The sequence below is a fragment of the Moschus berezovskii genome, chromosome 14 (assembly GCF_049115385.1).
Source record: "Moschus berezovskii isolate FMDL1 chromosome 14, NW_MosBer_1.0, whole genome shotgun sequence".
NCBI lineage: Eukaryota > Metazoa > Chordata > Mammalia > Artiodactyla > Moschidae > Moschus > Moschus berezovskii.
This window is the reverse complement of record NC_142473.1, coordinates 83796148-83814059: the sequence shown is the minus strand read 5'-3', so window position 1 is coordinate 83814059 and position 17912 is coordinate 83796148. Positions and strand designations below refer to the sequence as shown.

The window sequence follows — 17912 nt, the reverse complement described above, 5'->3', positions numbered from 1 at the left end:
GTCACTTCAGTCGTGTCCGACTCTGTGTGACCCCTTAGACGGCAGCCCACCAGGCTCCCCCGTCCCTGGGATTCTCCAGGCAAGAACACTGGAGTGGGCCACCATTTCCTTCTCCAATGTGTGAAAGTGAAAAGTGAAAGGGAAGTCGCTCAGTCATGTCTGACTTGTAGCGACCCCATGGACTGCAGCCTACCAGGCTCCTCCGTCCATGGGATTTTCCAGGCAAGAGTACTGGAGTGGCTTGCCTTTGCCTTCTCCACAGGTGATATGCTAGGTCACTCTAAAAATACATCTATGAAGTTACAAGAATTAAGATGGAGATTAGCAATTATGATTTCAAACCCATTTGCAACATCTTTGCCTACAATTTGACCACAGTAGTTTTCAGTGTCCCAGTTTGTACAGTTAAAGGATTAGCTATTTACTGTTGATTGAATGTCGTTAAGGAAATTATGGTGAACAATCAAGTATTTCTACAATTATTGGCAATAACAAAATTAATCTAATGAATAAATTGAGGGGATAAAACTACAGTCATGGAAAAATTAACCTTTCTTTGACGGAAGAAAAATTTTCAAAACATTAAACTCATATATTACATTTATGCAAATAGTTTTTAAGAAAGACAATAGCAAAAGAATTAGAAAAGCTGAGAAGTGTAAAATAAAAAGGAGAACTAATCACATTGATTCAAACTCCGTATATCATAGTAAATTCCATCGAGACTGTCAGGCCCTTATATGTTTTCAACACACACACATTTGCCATTAGATGAAATAGTAGATCCTTATACCTGGCCAATTTATTACCCAATTTTTCAATATTTGGATTTGAATAAATGTTACCATTGTGTCAAATATTTATTTCTGAATTAATGGAAGACAAACAACTGTCATCCTGCATAAGCTTAGACACTACCAATTTTACTCTCCAAAATTATTTCAAATATTTTGCTTTCCATAAAATTGTTATTAAGAACTTATAACAAGAGCAAAGTGTACTCTTTTGAGATTCTTTGGGAAGGATGTTTAATCTGTCTAAACTTCAGAATCCTTATATGTGCAACTGCAATATTGATACATTCTTAAAGAGAATATTGAGAAGTACATAAAATTATAATGTGAAGCTTCCTAGTATGGTACCTAGTGCATAAGAGCTAGACAGGATTCCTTTCCCTACCATTAACTTACCTTCACCAATTTCAGTCTAACTTATTTTAGGAAAATCATCATTTGATCTCTGTAGATTAGACGCTCAAAAGTCATAGACAACCTAAACATTTCAAAATGTTAGTTATTTCCCCTACTCTGATTCAGCCTGCAATATGCAATGAAGGCTAAACATCACCAAAGCACGGACTCGTATCGCTATACCACAATGAAATGTATAATCTTACAGTAACAGTTAAGGGGAACAAAAGGCAAATAGCATGCCGTTAGCCTAATACAAACAAAAACATCAGGACAATTCTGAGTTGCCTTCAGGCAATTTTCCAGCTCTTCACGAAAATATCTGCTTGGTACATTCTCCACTTTTGGTAAGCACTGTGCTAACCCTTTTCAATCATATAAACCTGAATTGAAATGGGAGACTACAAATCCGTGATGCAAACAAAGCTACATTAATTCTCTGCAAATATCTTCAGGATTGTTTTCCTGGGTGAAACTCTGTTGTTTTGCAAGGGAAATCAAAAGTTAGGTACCCCTGAATCCATCCTGAACTCGCAGAGAAGTACGAACTCTTTCCACAGGGATGTGATCTGATCTTTTCATTACAGATATAATTTCTTTACACCTGCTCTGAGATGCGAGTAAGCCAGACACATTTTTGTTTACCTGCCAAAGCAATGTGCACGTACATTCTGTAGGAGTCATCTGTTTTACATTTGTGCTTGGAGGAAATGATAGCTGCAAGAGCCACATATGAACAGAGCATTATAAGAATTCATTCTTTGAAAGCAAAGGGCATTTGTTTTCCCAAAAGTGTTTCTAAGGCTATAATCACTAACCAGTTGTCCAAGGTTTATTCCTCAGGCCTCCTGGGAATTTTCAGTATGTAAATTTGCTTTTCATTTTGCTTTAGCAGGGCTCTGGGCACTGGGTCTCTAGAGGGCATCGTTTTATTCAGAACTGAGGAAGGTCAGGAAATTCTGCCATCTTTAGCTAATGCTTTTGTTTGAAAAGCAGGAGGGAGGCTTAGTAGCCCTAAGGAAGCATGAGGTTTCTTTGGAGGAGGCCTCTACTTCTTGAGAGGGGAACGGCAAAGAGAATCAAAGGGAAACATATAGAGTTGGAATAATTGCCATGAACAAAACAATATGGATACAGGAATTGCTTAATAAAAACACTAACCAGCTGGCGCTCTATTCCTGTCAGTCCCAGGTTATTTACTTTCACATTTATTTCCATTTCTCAAGTGGGAGATTGGGTTTTCCAAAGAAAAGGAGGAGTAAATAACCAAACCAAATTAACTTTCCCTTCCATTCCTTCCGGCAAAAGGGGAAAGATACACACAACTGTGAATCGTCAGCTGGGAGTCAATATTACAGGTTATTACCATATATTGGATATAATTGCCTGTGCTACGCTGCTGCTGATAAGTCGCTTCAGTTGTGTCTGGCTCTGTGTGACCCCATAGGCGGCAGCCCACCAGGCTGCCCCGTCCCTGGGAGTCCCCAGGCAAGAACGCTGGAGAGGGTTGCCAGAGTGAATACTTACCGCTTCTCCATTTCATATGTAGTAGTTTTTATCTGTTAACCCCAACTCCTAATTTGTCCTCCCTCCCCTTTCTCTCCCCTTTGATAATCATGGGTTTGTTTTCTACTTCTGTGAGTCTGCCTGTGTTTTGTATATGACGCATTTGTATTGTTTTTAGATCCCACACGTAAGTGATATCATATCACATTTGTCTTTGTCTGACTCATCTCACTGAGCGTGACACTCTCTAGGACCATCAGCACTGCTGCAAAAGGCCATATTTCATTCTTTCAGCATTATCATTAATCTGGAAAATTTTCAGTAATCAGCACTTTATTTTTTTTTCTCATTGTTATCCCAACCCTAGAGTTTGATAAATATTGGTTTTTCGGTTTTATTTTATTTCACTGATAATGAATATTAATATCTTTTTGATATTCTCTATCTTCTTGTCTCTCTAATTCTGTGTTCTGGTAATTTGTTAATAACTGCTTTTTTCTTAAGATAAATTTCTTAAGATATTTACTGTTTCTTTCTTTCTTTTTTGTTTTATCCATCAAATTTCAAATTAAAATATTATTTTTTATTTAATTTTTTAAACACCCTGGACAATTTTGAGATTCATATATCATGCTTTGAAAATGACCCCAATAAAGGAAGTCATTGTGTGACATACTCTGCAATATCCATTTTCAATATAATTTTCCCCTATATTCAAGGTTATTTTTTTAATGTGGTCATAACCTCTTGGAAAAAATTAAATATTTTCTCTTTCAGTTTGATTTTGAATTCAAGAATGTTTATCTCTTTTGTGCTATAATAGAAGTTCCTGGAAAGTTGTAATTGTCTATATTTTGTGTTTGTGTACATGTAAGTGTTTTTGTGTGCATTGCAAGCCAGCATTAGCATTTGTTGTTGTTCAGTTGCTCAATCATGTCCAACTCTTTGCAACCCCATGGACTGCTTCCCTGTCCTTCACTAACTCCTGGGGCTTGCTCAAACTCATGTCCATGCCATGATGCCATATAATCATCTCATCCTCTGTTGTCCCCTTCTCCTCCTGCCTTCAATCTTTCCTAGCATCAGTGTCTTTTCCAATGAGCTGGCTCTTCGCATCAGGTGGCCAAAGTATTGAAGTTTCAGTTTTAGCATCAGTCCCTCCAATGGATATTCAAGATTGCTTTCCTTTAGGATGGACTGGTTTGACTCCTTGCAGTCCAAGGGTCTCTCGTGTTCTCCAACACCACAGTTTGAAGGCATCAGTATTTGGCACTCAGCCTTCTTTACTGTCCAGCTCTCACACCCGAACATGACTACTGGAAAACCAAAGCTTTGAACATACAGACCTTTCTTGGCAAAGTAATGTCTCTGCTTTTTAAAACAGTGTAGATTTGTCATTGATTTTCTTTCAGGGAGCAAGCGTCTTTTAATTTCATAGCTGCAGTCGCCATTCACAGAGAATTTGGAGTCCAAGAAAATAAAGTCTGTCACCATTTCCATTGTTTCCCCATTTATTTGCCATGAAGTGATGGGACCGGATGCCATGATCTTTGTTTTTTGTGTGTTGAGTCTTAAGCCAGCTTTTTCACTCTCTTTTTTCACCTTTATCAAGAGGCTCTTTAATTCCTCTTCACGTTCTGCTTTAAGGGTGGCATCATCTGCTTATACTTTCTTTACCTGAAACCACTGCCCTTATTTAGAGGCCACTGAAATACTTTTTTTTTTTTTTACTCAGAATCTAAGTAAATAATTTTCCAGCTTTACTTATGATAAACAACTCCATGTCCTCTAGTAAATATCTTATTTGTAATATTTCCTAGTGACGATTACCTAAATGTTAATCTTGTAAACATTACCCGACACTCCATTCTGAGAATTTTTCCTAAGCTCCATTGTACAAGCTATCTTTCTAACAGTCTTATTCTTTGTACCTGTGATTGACAGTTTGATCGGTATTGATCAATATACCCCAGATCCCAGTGATGAATTCTAAAAGTATCAGAAGTTTCACATATTTCTAAACCTTTTATTGCATCTACCTTAATGTCTTTCTAGTGACATTTTAAAATTTAATATATTTTAATTTATGTCAGTAATATATCAGCAAAATTATTAAAACAAGCGTGCACCACCATCTTAAAATTTTAAGTTTTAAAATTTACCATGTAAAACATATTGAAAAGAAACAACAGAAGACATATACACCAAAAGACATTCCAAACTGTGTAAAGCAGTGCTACTCTTAACAGCTCTAAGCGAGAAATGATCCAAATGCCTAGCACCAAAAGAATGGATAAATTAATGGTCACATTCATGCAATGAGATGCTCTAGACCAATGAAAGCAATCAGAGAAGTCAAAACATAATGAATGAGCATTACAAACACAATAATAGAAAAATGGACACAAGAGTATGATCTCTATTGCTCTTTCTATAGAATACAAAAATAGATATAAATTCCAGTCCAGGTTCGATGCATGACACAGGATGCTCGGGGCTGGTGTACTGGGATGAACCAGAGGGATGGGATGGGGAGGGAGGTGGAAGGGGGGGTTCAAGATGGGGAACACATGTACACCTGGGGCAGATTCATGTCAATATATGGCAAAACCAATACAATAATGTAAAGTAAATAAATAAAGATAGCGATTTTGTGGGGAAATTGTGATTAAACAGGGTACGAGGTGGAGTTCCGGTATACTGATAATTTCTGACTCAATCTGGCTGCTGATTACATGGTGTTGGTCAGTTTTTGACCGTTCGTGAACTATATATGAGTGACGTGCATCTATAGTCAAATAAAAGTTTGAAAATAGAAGGTAATATCTTATGCAGTTTTTCAGCATTTTAAGGCACAAAAAGTGCATGATTTATTTTATCTTTTTTCAATAGGATGCTAAATATGTGATGTAACTTTTTGTTTTTAGCACATAGTCTGGCTATTTTGCATAAACATAGTCCTTAATTGTTAAGACAGATGAAAGAGGGTAAGAAAAAGAAGAATGCTTAAAATTATGTCAGGTGCCAGTGTAGAACAACAGACAGGATATGCTTTTTTTTTTTTTCACTTATCTCTCCAAGCAGAGGTGATGAGAATGGATCCTATTCCCAGCCGCGGTCTCAGGGAACCTCGTCATGAAATGCAGAAAAGCTTCAGAAAGTTACTTTCTTTCCAGGAGTACATGAGGACACCGAACTTTCTTCAAGGCATTCTTCATCTCCGTGTTTCTCAGCCTGTAGATCAGAGGGTTGAACATCGGGGCAACGATGGTGTAACAAAGAGCAAACACTTTCTCTTCTGGGAAAGTTGTGGCTGGTCCGATGTAAATGAATGACACAGGTGCGAAAAACAGGACTACAACGGTGATACGAGAACTGCAAGTGGAGAGAGCTTTGCTTCGGCTCCCCACGGACTACGCCCTGATGCCATCAATATAAAGAAGTAAGACAGCATCAAGACAGCAAAGGTCACCAAAACAACCAGGCCCGAATTAGCAATAACGAAGAAACCTATCATGCGGGTATTCGAGCAGGCCAGCTTCAGCAAAGGGTACACGTCACAGAAGCAGTGATCAGTCTCGCTGGGGCCACAGAAGGGTAGGAAGACGGTGAGGAGGAACTGACTGGCAGAGTGTCCAAGTGCCCAGCACAGCAGGCTTGATGATGGCGTTACACCTCTGCCTGCTCGTGACGATGGGGTAGTGCAGGGGCCTGCAGATGGCCATGTAGCGGTCATGGGCCATCCCTGTGAGGATAAAGATCTCGATGCCTCCAAAGAAACGCATGGTAACGAGCTGTGCCATGCAGTTCCTATAGGAAATGGTCTTCCTTTCTGCCAGTAAGTCAGTTATTAGCTTGGGTGTCACCGTCGACGTGTAGCAAAGGTCAGAGACTGAGAGGTAATTAAGGAAGAAATACACGGGTTGCTCAATGAGCGGACTGCAGGTGATAGAAATCAGGATGAGCACATTTCCTATCCAAATAGCAATGTAGCAAAATAAAAATAAGACGAAGCAAAGACTTTCAGTGTTCTTATTTTTGGAAAGTCCCCAAAGAATAAATACGGTGACATGATTGCATTTTTCCATGGTTAGTGTACATGGAACACATCAATCACCTGAAATGATATAATTCATGAACGAATATTTAGAAATGCTTATTGAGAAGAGTACCGATCCTATAATTTTAAAGGTACTAATTATTAATAGGTTTAATAGGACTCATTTAAGTGTCTCTGAATGAAAATCAGGTACTCAAAATACTTTTTACTAAGAATCTGTGTTAATATATACTGACTGATTTCTGCTAGTTCTTCCAGCAAATTGTGATCAGCATCAGTGTTAGCTGACGTGAATGTCTTTTATCAATCCACAACAGAGTTTTGAATGCTTCTGAAAAGATGACAGTGGTTGGTTAACAATGTGCTCCATCAAAAACTTATATAATAATAAATAACAAAGATAAGCTAGGCTAAATTCTTTTCAGATGTCTTCATGGTGTCTACATTTTCATGCTATATATTTTCATAATCAACCTCATACTTGGCTTCTTGATCGATTTCTGTTTAGATGTCTGGTTCAATTCTCCCTATGACTGATTAAGTTAACATTGCTACCTACATGGTGAATAATTGCATTGTAACAGAGATAGAATTTTAAAAGAAATAAAATTTGTTTTCATTGCAGAATTTTAAGAGCTTCTGCTAAAGTAAAATTAAACTAATTTTAGGAATTTGTTTAAAGGAAAATGTATTGAGAAGTAGCTTCTGATCAGTCCCCCAGTCAGACCATGGTATATTAGCCAGTAAGTAGAAAGGCTGTTCATTTCAATTTGAATAAAATAATAATGTTGCATATACTACTGGCTTGAAGCATTCACTGTATACTTCAAATATGTCCTTTATCATGACTAAAACATATTAAAGCATTTACATAATTTTAAATTTCTATCTAAAGGAAAATTAGGAATAATCTCAGAAAAGCCAATTCATCAATTTGCATTTATTAGGAGTTTACTGAAAATTTTCCTTGAAGGTTAGCTCTCTTTTTATCTAGAAGGCTATAGCTGTGCTCAATTTCTTACCTGACATTCTTCCTTGACTCATCTTCCTCGTTGACATAGGACTACTATGATTAACTTCACATATTTTAATGTCTTTAAAAATAATGATTACAATCTAATCATTCATTATATTTTGGGGGTATCCCTCGTTATATGTCTTAACTAAGCCACTAAATTCAGACATAAATTTTGCAAGTTAGTTAATATATTTAATCTTTTTTTCTCTTTAAACCCAAGAAAAATATTGTTTAGAATTCAGATTGGCTCTGGGACAATTTTGATCACAAGTGAGAAAGATTTTTTTAAAAAGCATAAAATAGTATACACATGGCAAGATGATTGTGTTAAATGTACACAAAACAAAAATAATGTTCAGAGGTTAAATAATTTGTATATAATAACATGTCTAGTCTGCAGCAAACTAGGGTTTATAGCTTAACTTTTCAGACTCCATTGCCTGTTTTACAAAGTTTCAAAAAGGAAAAATAAAAAAAAGCAAAGCAACAAATAGATTTAACATTAACCCCACTTCACCCAACTCTGAAGTTTGCATAGGTTTCTTAAACCTTATAGATAAAAGTATGATATCTCCCTAATCAATCATTGTTCCATTCTAGTCACAAAAACTTAAATTTAAAAAATGTGTAAATGGAAACACAGAACATAGTTAGGCTAAAGTCTCTATGAGAAACCACAAACCAAGTCAGCTCCAAATTGTCATAAAAAAGCCACTCAAAAATGTAACAAGCATACAGTTCATCTACTTCTGTAGGAAGCAATTTAATATTCTCTCAAGTGTGAGCACTATCAGTGCATCTCAACTCTTAGCCATGTAAAATAATAGGTAGGAGAAATGTATTTAGGAGCATGTCCTAACATTGCCACTTATGTCTGTGAACTTGGTTCTGTGAAATGAAGAAATTAGCTCCATTGTTCTAATAGCCCTTTCCGCTATTATGTCTTTTTCAGAATAAAAATTAGCTTAATATTGCTTCATGTTTTACTGACCTTCTCCCTTGAATTATAAAAATGTGTCCTTTTTTTTATATGCACTCATCCTGCAGTATTATTTTATGGCTTTGATCTTATTTTTCCAGAATCTGTTCTCCACCCTCAGTTTACCCTCAGACCCTCCTTGAATTTCCTGGTCCCTTAATCAAAAAATTTCCTAGGCTACAGAATTCACAATAAAGCCTATTTGAAAAGCAGCAGCTAACTAATATTTTCTTAACCCAGTTGTTAAAAACACATTGTAAGAAATGCCACATATTTATGGAAGCTCCTGGCAAGGAAGAAAAAGACATAATTTACTCACATATTTCCCTCTGCACTTATTTTCAATCTATTCTTCTTGTATAGTTTCTGTCCTGTCTTCATTGAAATGATAGTCCTTTAACTCCTCAAGTGATTTCAAGTTTCTGACTTGAATGCTACTGCTGAGTTTCACTTTCTAATTTTCCCCGATCTGTAAAGAAATAGTACAACATTTACATAATTTTAGTAACTACTGTCCCCTACAACACCAACAAATCAAATAAATGATGGGGGGTTATTCTACAGAAAAAAAAGCTTGAGGATAAGAAGAGTATTCTGTTATCCAAAACTACTCAAATGGAGTTTTATAGACTCTGTATTTATATTACCACATCATTCCTGAGAGGTTTAGGCACAAAACTCTGTGAAGTTTTAAGTAAACTTTATATCCTAAAGGTACATATATTTCTTCCCAAAAGGTTGCTTACTTAGTTCAAGTTAATTATGTATATTGGGTTTCCCAGGTGGCTCAGTGGTAAAGAATCCATCTGCCAATGCAGGAGATGTGGGTTTGATCTCTGGGTCAGGAAGATCCCCTGGAGAGGGAAATGACAACCCACTCCGGTATTCTTGCCTGGAAATCCCATGGAAAGAGGAGCTTAACAGGCTACAGTCCATGGGGTTGCAAAGATTTAGACATGGCTTAGCGACTAAACAGCAACAATAACTCTGTGTATGTTCCCAAATAATCCACCCACCAATGTCCTTTTAGATCTCGGTTATCAGAGCACCTCTAGAAGTGGACTATAAATGCCCTGCAAAAAGAGGTAAACCTGCAGCATGTTAGAAGCCCTCGATGACTGAGATCTGCTATTTATGCAATTTGAGGTTCTTTTCTCTTTTTCTCTGCACTCTCCTTACATTCTGGTGCCGAAACCCAGGAGGGAAGATCCACTGCAACTGGGTGGGCTCCTCTCACGAGCTGACCTCCAGAGGTCCCCTCGCTTGGACCTTGTCGAGAAAGAGACGAACTCCAGGACGGGATGCTCCACTTACCTTGCTGGACTGACATCCACACACTGGCCCACATTTCACCCATTGGTTACAAGGGGCAAACCATTCAATATTACAGTAATCCAGGCCTATGCCCCAACGAGTAATGCTGAAGAAGCCGAAGTTAATCAGACGCGACGCGAGAGACACCGGCCCCGGCGGCGCAGACGCGACGCGAGAGACGCCGGCCCGGGCGCAACGAGCCACGCAAAGAGGTGCGGCCGTGAGGAGCTACCCCACGCCTGAGGCCAGGACCAGCGGCCGAGAGGAGCTACCCCACGTCCAACAGGCGGTGGCTGCGCGGGCGCAGGAGGGCCGAGAGGAGCTACTCCGCGTTCAAGGTCAGGAGGGGCGGCCTCGAGGAGATACCCCTCACCCAAGGTAAGGTACAGCGGCTGCACTTTGCTGGAGCGGCTGTGAAGAGATTTTCCACGACCAAGGTAAGAGAAACCCAAATAAGACGGTAGGTATTGCGAGAGGGCATCAGAGGGCAGACAAACTGAAATCATAATCACAGGAAACTAGCCGATCTGATCACATGGACCACAGCTGAAGGTGGTCCACTGGAGAAGGGAATGGCAAACCACTTCAGTATACTTGCCTTGAGAACCCCATGAACAGTAACAAAGGGCAAAATGATAGGATACTCAATGAGGAATTCCCCAGGTCGGTAGGTGCCCAGTATGCTACTGGAGATCAGTGGAGAAGTAACTCTAGAAGGAATAAAGGGATGGAGCAAAAGCAAAAACAATACCCAGTTGTGGATGTGACCAGTGATAGAAGCAAGGTCCGGTGCTGTAAAGAGCAATATTGCATAGGAACCTGGAATGTTAGGTCCATGAATCAAGGCAAATTGGAAGTGGTCAAACAGGAGATGGCAAGAGTGAACCTTGACATTCTAGGAATCAGTGAATTAAAATGGACTGGAATGGGTGAATTTAACTCAGACGACCATTATATCTACTACTGTGGGCAGGAATCCCTTAGAAGAAATGGAGTAGCCATCATGGTCAACAAAAGAGTCCGAAATGCAGTACTTGGATGCAATCTTAAAAATGACAGGATGAATTCTGTTTGTTTCCAAGGCAAACCATTCAGTATTACAGTAATCCAGGCCTATGCCCCAACGAGTAATGCTGAAGAAGCCGAAGTTAATCGGTTCTATGAAGACCTACAAGACCTTTTAGAACTAACACCCAAAAAAGATGTCCTTTTCATTATAGGGGACTGGAATGCAAAAGTAGGAAGTCAAGAAACACCTGGAGTAACTGGCAAATTTGGCCTTGGAGCACGGAATGAAGCAGGGCAAAGGCTAATAGAGTTTTGTCAAGAGAATGCACTGGTCATAGCAAACACCCTCTTCCAACAACACAAGAGAAGACTCTACACATGGACATCACCAGATGGTCAACACCGAAATCAGATTGATTATATTCTTTGCAACCAAAGATGGAGAAGCTGTATACAGTTAGCGAAAACAAGACCAGGAGCTGACTGTGGCTCAGATCATGAACTCCTTATTGCGAAGTTCAGACTTAAATTGAAGAAAGTAGGGAAAACCACTAGACCATTCAGATATGACCTCAATCAAATCCCTTATGATTATACAGTGGAAGTGAGAAATAGATTTAAGGGACTAGATCTGATTGATAGAGTGCCTGATGAACTCTGGACGGAGGTTCGTGACATTGTAAAGGAGACAGGGACCAAGACCATCCCCATGGAAAAGAAATGCAAAAGAGCGAAATGGCTGTCTGAGGCCTTACAAATAGCTGTGAAAAGAAGAGAGGCGAAAAGCAAAGGAGAAAAGGAAAGATATAAGCATCTGAATGCAGAGTTCCAAAGAATAGCAAGGAGAGATAAGAAAGACTTCCTCAGTGATCAATGCAAAGAAATAGAGGAAAACAACAGAATAGGAAAAACAAGAGAGCTCTTCAAGAAAATTAGAGATTCCAAAGGAACATTTCATGCAAAGATGGGCTCGATAAAGGACAGAAATGGTATGGACCTAACAGAAGCAGAAGATATTAAGAAGAGGTGGCAGGAATACACAGAAGAACTGTACAAAAAAGATCTTCACGACCAAGATAGTCACGATAACGTGATCACTGACCTAGAGCCAGACATCTTGGAATGTGAAGTCAAGTGGGCCTTAGAAAGCATCACTACGAACAAAGCTAGTGGAGGTGATGGAATTCCAGTTGAGCTATTTCAAGTCTTGAAAGATGATGCTGTGAAAGTGCTACACTCAATATGCCAGCAGATTTGGAAAACTCAGCAGTGGCCACAGGACTGGAAGAGGTCAGTCTTCATTCCAATCCCAAAGAAAGGCAATGCCAAAGAATGCTCAAACTACCGCACAATTGCACTCATCTCACACGCTAGTAAAGTCATGCTCAAAATTCTCCAAGCCAGGCTTCAGCAGTATGTAAACCGTGAACTCCCAGATGTTCAAGCAGGTTTTAGAAAAGGCAGAGGCACCAGAGATCAAATTGCCAACATCCACTGGATCATGGAGAAAGCAAGAGAGTTTCAGAAAAACATCTATTTCTGCTTTATTGACTATGCCAAAGCCTTTGACTGTGTGGATCACAATAAACTGTGGAACATTCTGAAAGAGATGGGAATCCCAGACCACCTGAGCTGCCTCTTGAGAAACCTGTATGCAGGTCAGGAAGCAACAGTTAGAACTGGACATGGAACAACAGACTGGTTCCAAATAGGAAAAGGTGTACGTCAAGGTTGTATATTGTCACCTTGCTTATTTAACTTATATGCAGAGTACATCATGAGGAACGCTGGGCTGGAAGAAGCACAAGCTGGAATCAAGATTGCTGGGAGAAATATCAATAAACTCAGATATGCAGATGACACTACCCTTATGGCAGAAAGTGAAGAGGAACTCAAAAGCCTCTTGATGAAAGTGAAAGAGGAGAGTGAAAAGGTTGGCTTGAAGCTCAACATTCAGAAAACAAAGATCATGGCATCTGGTCCCATCACTTTATGGGAAATAGATGGAAAAACAGTGGAAACAGTGTCAGACTTTGTTTTTTTGGGCTCCAAAATCACTGCAGATGCTGATTGCAGCCATGAAATTAAAAGACGCTTGCTCCTTGGAAGGAAAGTTATGACCAACCTTGATAGTATATTAAAAAGCAGAGACATTACTTTGCCAACCAAGGTCCGTCTAGTCAAGGCAATGGTTTTTCCCGTGGTCATGTATGGATGTGAGAGTTGGACTGTGAAGAAGGCTGACCGCTGAAGAATCGATGCTTTTGAACTGTGGTGTTGGAGAAGACTCTTGAGAGTCCCTTATACTGCAAGGAGATCCAACCAGTCCATTCTAGAGGAGATCAATCCTGGATGTTCATTGGAGGGACTGATGCTAAAGCTGAAACTCCAATACTTTGGCCACCTCATGCGACGAGTTGACTCACTGGAAAAGACTCTGATGCTGGGAAAGGTTGGGGGCGGGAGGAGAAGCGGACGACGGAGAATGAGATGGCTGGATGGCATCACCGACTCTGTGGACATGAGTTTGAGTGAACTCCGGGAGTTGGTGATGGACAGGGAGGCCTGGCGTGCTGTGATTCATGGGGTCGCGGAGAGTCGGACACGACTGAGCGACTGAACTGAACTGAACTGAACTGAACTCTCCTTGCTATTATATGAGGAAACCTGTAGTCAGTCCTTTTGTTAAGAAATAATTTTCATCCATCCTCATGTAATGTTTTCATCTGTGTCTCCAAGGGGGCAAATGAATGTTCTTTAATGTACTTCCAGGTAAGGTTATTTTTTTCTGGCAAATTAACAGATATATAGAACTTTCTTTCATATCTTCCTAGGTTTACAAAAAACTTACTAGACTAATTTGCCAACAGTGGAGTTGAGCATTGTGTAATTTTTCTCTCATAATTTTTCAACAGCTTTTCCTGCTTTTACACCTATATTCAAAACTAATGCTTGCTTCTGCTCTGCTCTGTGAGCCTCATTAATAATAGTAAATATTTACTCTCTGTAAGGTATGAGCCAATTGATGGGGTTTAGCTTATTGATCTTTATATCAACCTTAAGGGATAGATAACTCTTATCAGCTCCATTGCACAGATGAAGAAACTGGGGTGTAGAAAAGTATGTTAAGTGATTCTCAAGAGATAGAAGTTACGATAGTTTTTGACGATGAATACAGAAAGCACTAAACCTAACTTTCCTCTTTTTTTTTCTTTTTTCATTATAGTATTCATTTTAATATAGTAGTGACTTAATTACTATAACCCAGACGATTTTTAGGCATGTAACCCTGATCACATCATCTCAAAATCCAACGAAATTAATTATATTTTAACTCAGTCGTGTCCGACTCTTTGCGACCCCATGGACTGTAGCCTACCAGGCTCCTCGGTCCGTGGGATTTTCCAGGCAAGAGTACTGGAGTGGGTTGCCATTTCCTTCTCCAGGAGATCTTCCCAACCCAGGGATCGAACCTGGGTCTCCCGCATTGGAGGCAGACGCTTTACCTTCTGAGCCACCAGGGAAGCTCAGAAGTCCTATTTATGTCACTTTATAAAACAGTACCAGTGGAATAATCAATCTGTGAAATAATCTCTTGTTCTCTGACTCCACATATATCTCATCCAGCTGTCCCTCCCCGCACCTTTGTTGTTGTTGCTAAGATGTGGTTAGAATGTTTAACACTAAGCTCTTCTTACGGCAGTTTTCATCTTTACATCCCTCAGCAAACAGATTAAGAGACTGACCATAGGAGCAATGATGATGTAGAGAGAGAAGAACACTAAATGAAACATGATATGCTGGACTGAATTGTGGAATATACAGAAAATGCAAACGTAATGGCTACATCAAAGAGATTCCCATTCTCACTGCAGCATCATTCACAATAACCGCAACAGGGAAACTACCTAAGTGTCCGCTGTCAGATGACTGGATAAAGAAAATGTGATATATGCATACAAGTGTATATGCATATACAAAAGAAAGAAATCTTGCCATTTTAATAACATAGATGGAATCTGAGAGCATTATAATAAATGAAGTAAGACAGACGCAGAAAGACAAATACCATATAATCGTACTTATATGTGAAATCTTAAAAAAAAAAGCAAACAAACCTGAATTCATAGATTCAGAGAATAGATTGCGGGTTGCCAGAGGTGGGTGGAAGGGGCATAACAGATGGGTGAAGAGAGTCAAAAGATCCAAACTTATAGTTATCAAATTTATTTATAAAATAGATAAATCCTTCCTAGATATGTGATGTATAGAATGATGATTTTAGTTAACAATACTGTATTTTACATTTGCAAGTTGCTAAAAAAGAAAATATTGAATACTCTTATCAAGAGAAAAAATTACAAATTTGTGGGGTGATGAATGTCAATGGCTTATTTTGGTGATCACTTAAATATATATATATATAATTTTTATGCACTAAAAATTAATTATGTAGTTATATATCAATATGTTTCAATTTGAAAAATGCTGTCAACCTATTACTCCTGACAGCCAAAAAGTACTAAGTAATTTCTGTGAAATATTTTGGTAAAGTCTCAAGTCTCATTTCATGGAATTTGTATTTAAATTTGTATCAGAAAATGTTTTTAGTGCTATGTCAATACTGTTTCAAATAAGAATTTTGATCACTAATAATGCTCTATAAATAGAAACTCATACTATTAAGGGAAATATGATAATGAAAACAAATAATTACCTTTTAAAGATGCCAACAGAGGTCCATCTAGTAAAGGTTGTGTTTTTTCCAATAGTCACGTATGGATGTGAGTTGGACTATAAAGAAGGTTGAGCACTGAAGAATTGATGCTTTTGAACTGTGGTGTTTGAGAAGACTCTTGAGAGTCCCTTGGACTGCAAGGAGATCCAACCAGTCCATCCTAAAGGAAATCAGTCCTGAATATTCACTGGACGGACTGGTGCTGAAGCTGAAACTCGAATACTTTGGCCACCTGATGCAAAGAACTGACTGCTGAGGAAATCCGCTTGCCAGTGCAGGAGATGTAAGAGACACAAGTTGATCCCTGAGTTGGCAAGATCCCCTGGAGGAAGGCATGGTAACCCACTCCAGTGTTCTTGCTTGGAGTATCCCATGGACAGTGGAGCCTGGTGGGCTATAGTCCATAGGGTCTCAAAGAGTCGGACACAACTGAATCAACTTAGCACACACATGCATACACCCTTACATGGCATCTTTAGAATGATTGTGACTCTTGCAATGTTTAATTTTTATAGGATTTTAAAGGTTACTTTCATTTACAAAGTCATGGCTATATTCTCCATGTTTTATAATACATCATTTAACCTATCCAATAGTTTATACATCCCATTACTGCACCCCTATTTTGCCATTCCCACATGGTAACTATTAGTTTATTCTCCACATCTGTGAGTCTACTTCTTTTATGCTATATTCACTAGTTTGTCGTAGCTTTTAGATTTCACATTTAGGAGATATCATACAGTATTTATCTTTCTCTGTCTGATTTATTTCACTCATCATAATGCTCTCCAAGTCCATCCATGTTCCTGAAAGTGGTAATATATATCATTCTTTTTTTATCACTCTTTTTTTGACTGAGTAGTATTCCTCTGTGTGTGTATGTATGTGTGTGTATGTGTGTGTGTATGTATGTGTGTGTGTGTATGTGTGTGTATGTGTGTGTACGTGTGTGTGTGTGCGCGCACCATGTCTTCTTTATCAATTCATCTGGTAATAGGCACTTAGGTTGCTTCCTTGGCAATTATAACAATGCTGCTATTGAACATTGCTGTTGTTGTTCAGTTGCTAAATCATGTCCAACTATTTGCAACTGTGTGAAATTCAGCAAGCCAGGCTTTCCTGCCCTTCACTGTCTCCCAGAGTTCACTCAAATTCATGTCCATTGAGTCAGTGACGCCATCCAACCACCTCATCCTCTGTCGTCCACTTCTACTCCCGCCTTTAATCTTTCCCAGAAATAGGGTCTTTTCCAGTGAGTTGGCTCTTCATATCACGCAGCCAAAGTACCGGTACTTTGGTGCTGAAGCACCGGTACTTCCAATGACTATTCAGGGTTGATTTCATTTAGAATTCATTGGTTTGGTCTGCTTTCTGTGCAAGGGACTCTCAAGCGTCCTCTCCAACACCATGTTTCAGAAGTGACAATTCATCAGCGCTTAGCTCTCACATCTGTACATGACTACTGAAAAAACAATAGCTTTGACTATATGGGCCTTTGTTGACAAAGTGATGTCTCTGCTTTTAAATACGTTGTCTAGGTTGATCATAGCTTTTCTTCCAAGGAGCAAGCATCTTTTAATTACATTTCATTGAACAATGAGGTGAATATATTTTTTTCAATTAGTATGTGTAATTTCATATATATATATATATATACACACATATATATATGTAAGGAGCAAGAGTCTTTTAATTTCATGGCTGCAGTCACCATCTGCAGTGATTTGGAGCCCAAGAAAATAAAATCTGTCACTGTTTTCCATATATATATATACATACACACACACACACACACATGGATAATTGCTGGATCGTATGGTAGTTTCATTTTGTTTTACTGCATTTATATATTTTAAAATATATTCAATAATTTATTTTCCTTTCATAAAAACCTGTTAGTGTTTTATTTCTAATGGTATTTGCTGTGATTTTTTAAGATCTTTATTTAAATCTTATTAAGCATGCTGATGGACAGGGAGGCTTGGCGTGCTGTGATTCATGGGGTCGCAAAGAGTCGGACACGACTGAGCGACTGAACTGAACTGAACTGAACTGAAGCATGCTAAAAGGACTTTCATAAAATTCTCTTCTGGTTT

The 17912-nt window shown here is 38.8% G+C and overlaps 1 pseudogene; it reads right to left on the bottom strand.

The window, feature by feature from the left end:
- Positions 1-5857: 5857 nt before the first annotated feature.
- Positions 5858-6784, bottom strand: LOC129553715 (olfactory receptor 4P4-like; annotated as a pseudogene).
- Positions 6785-17912: the final 11128 nt, after the last annotated feature.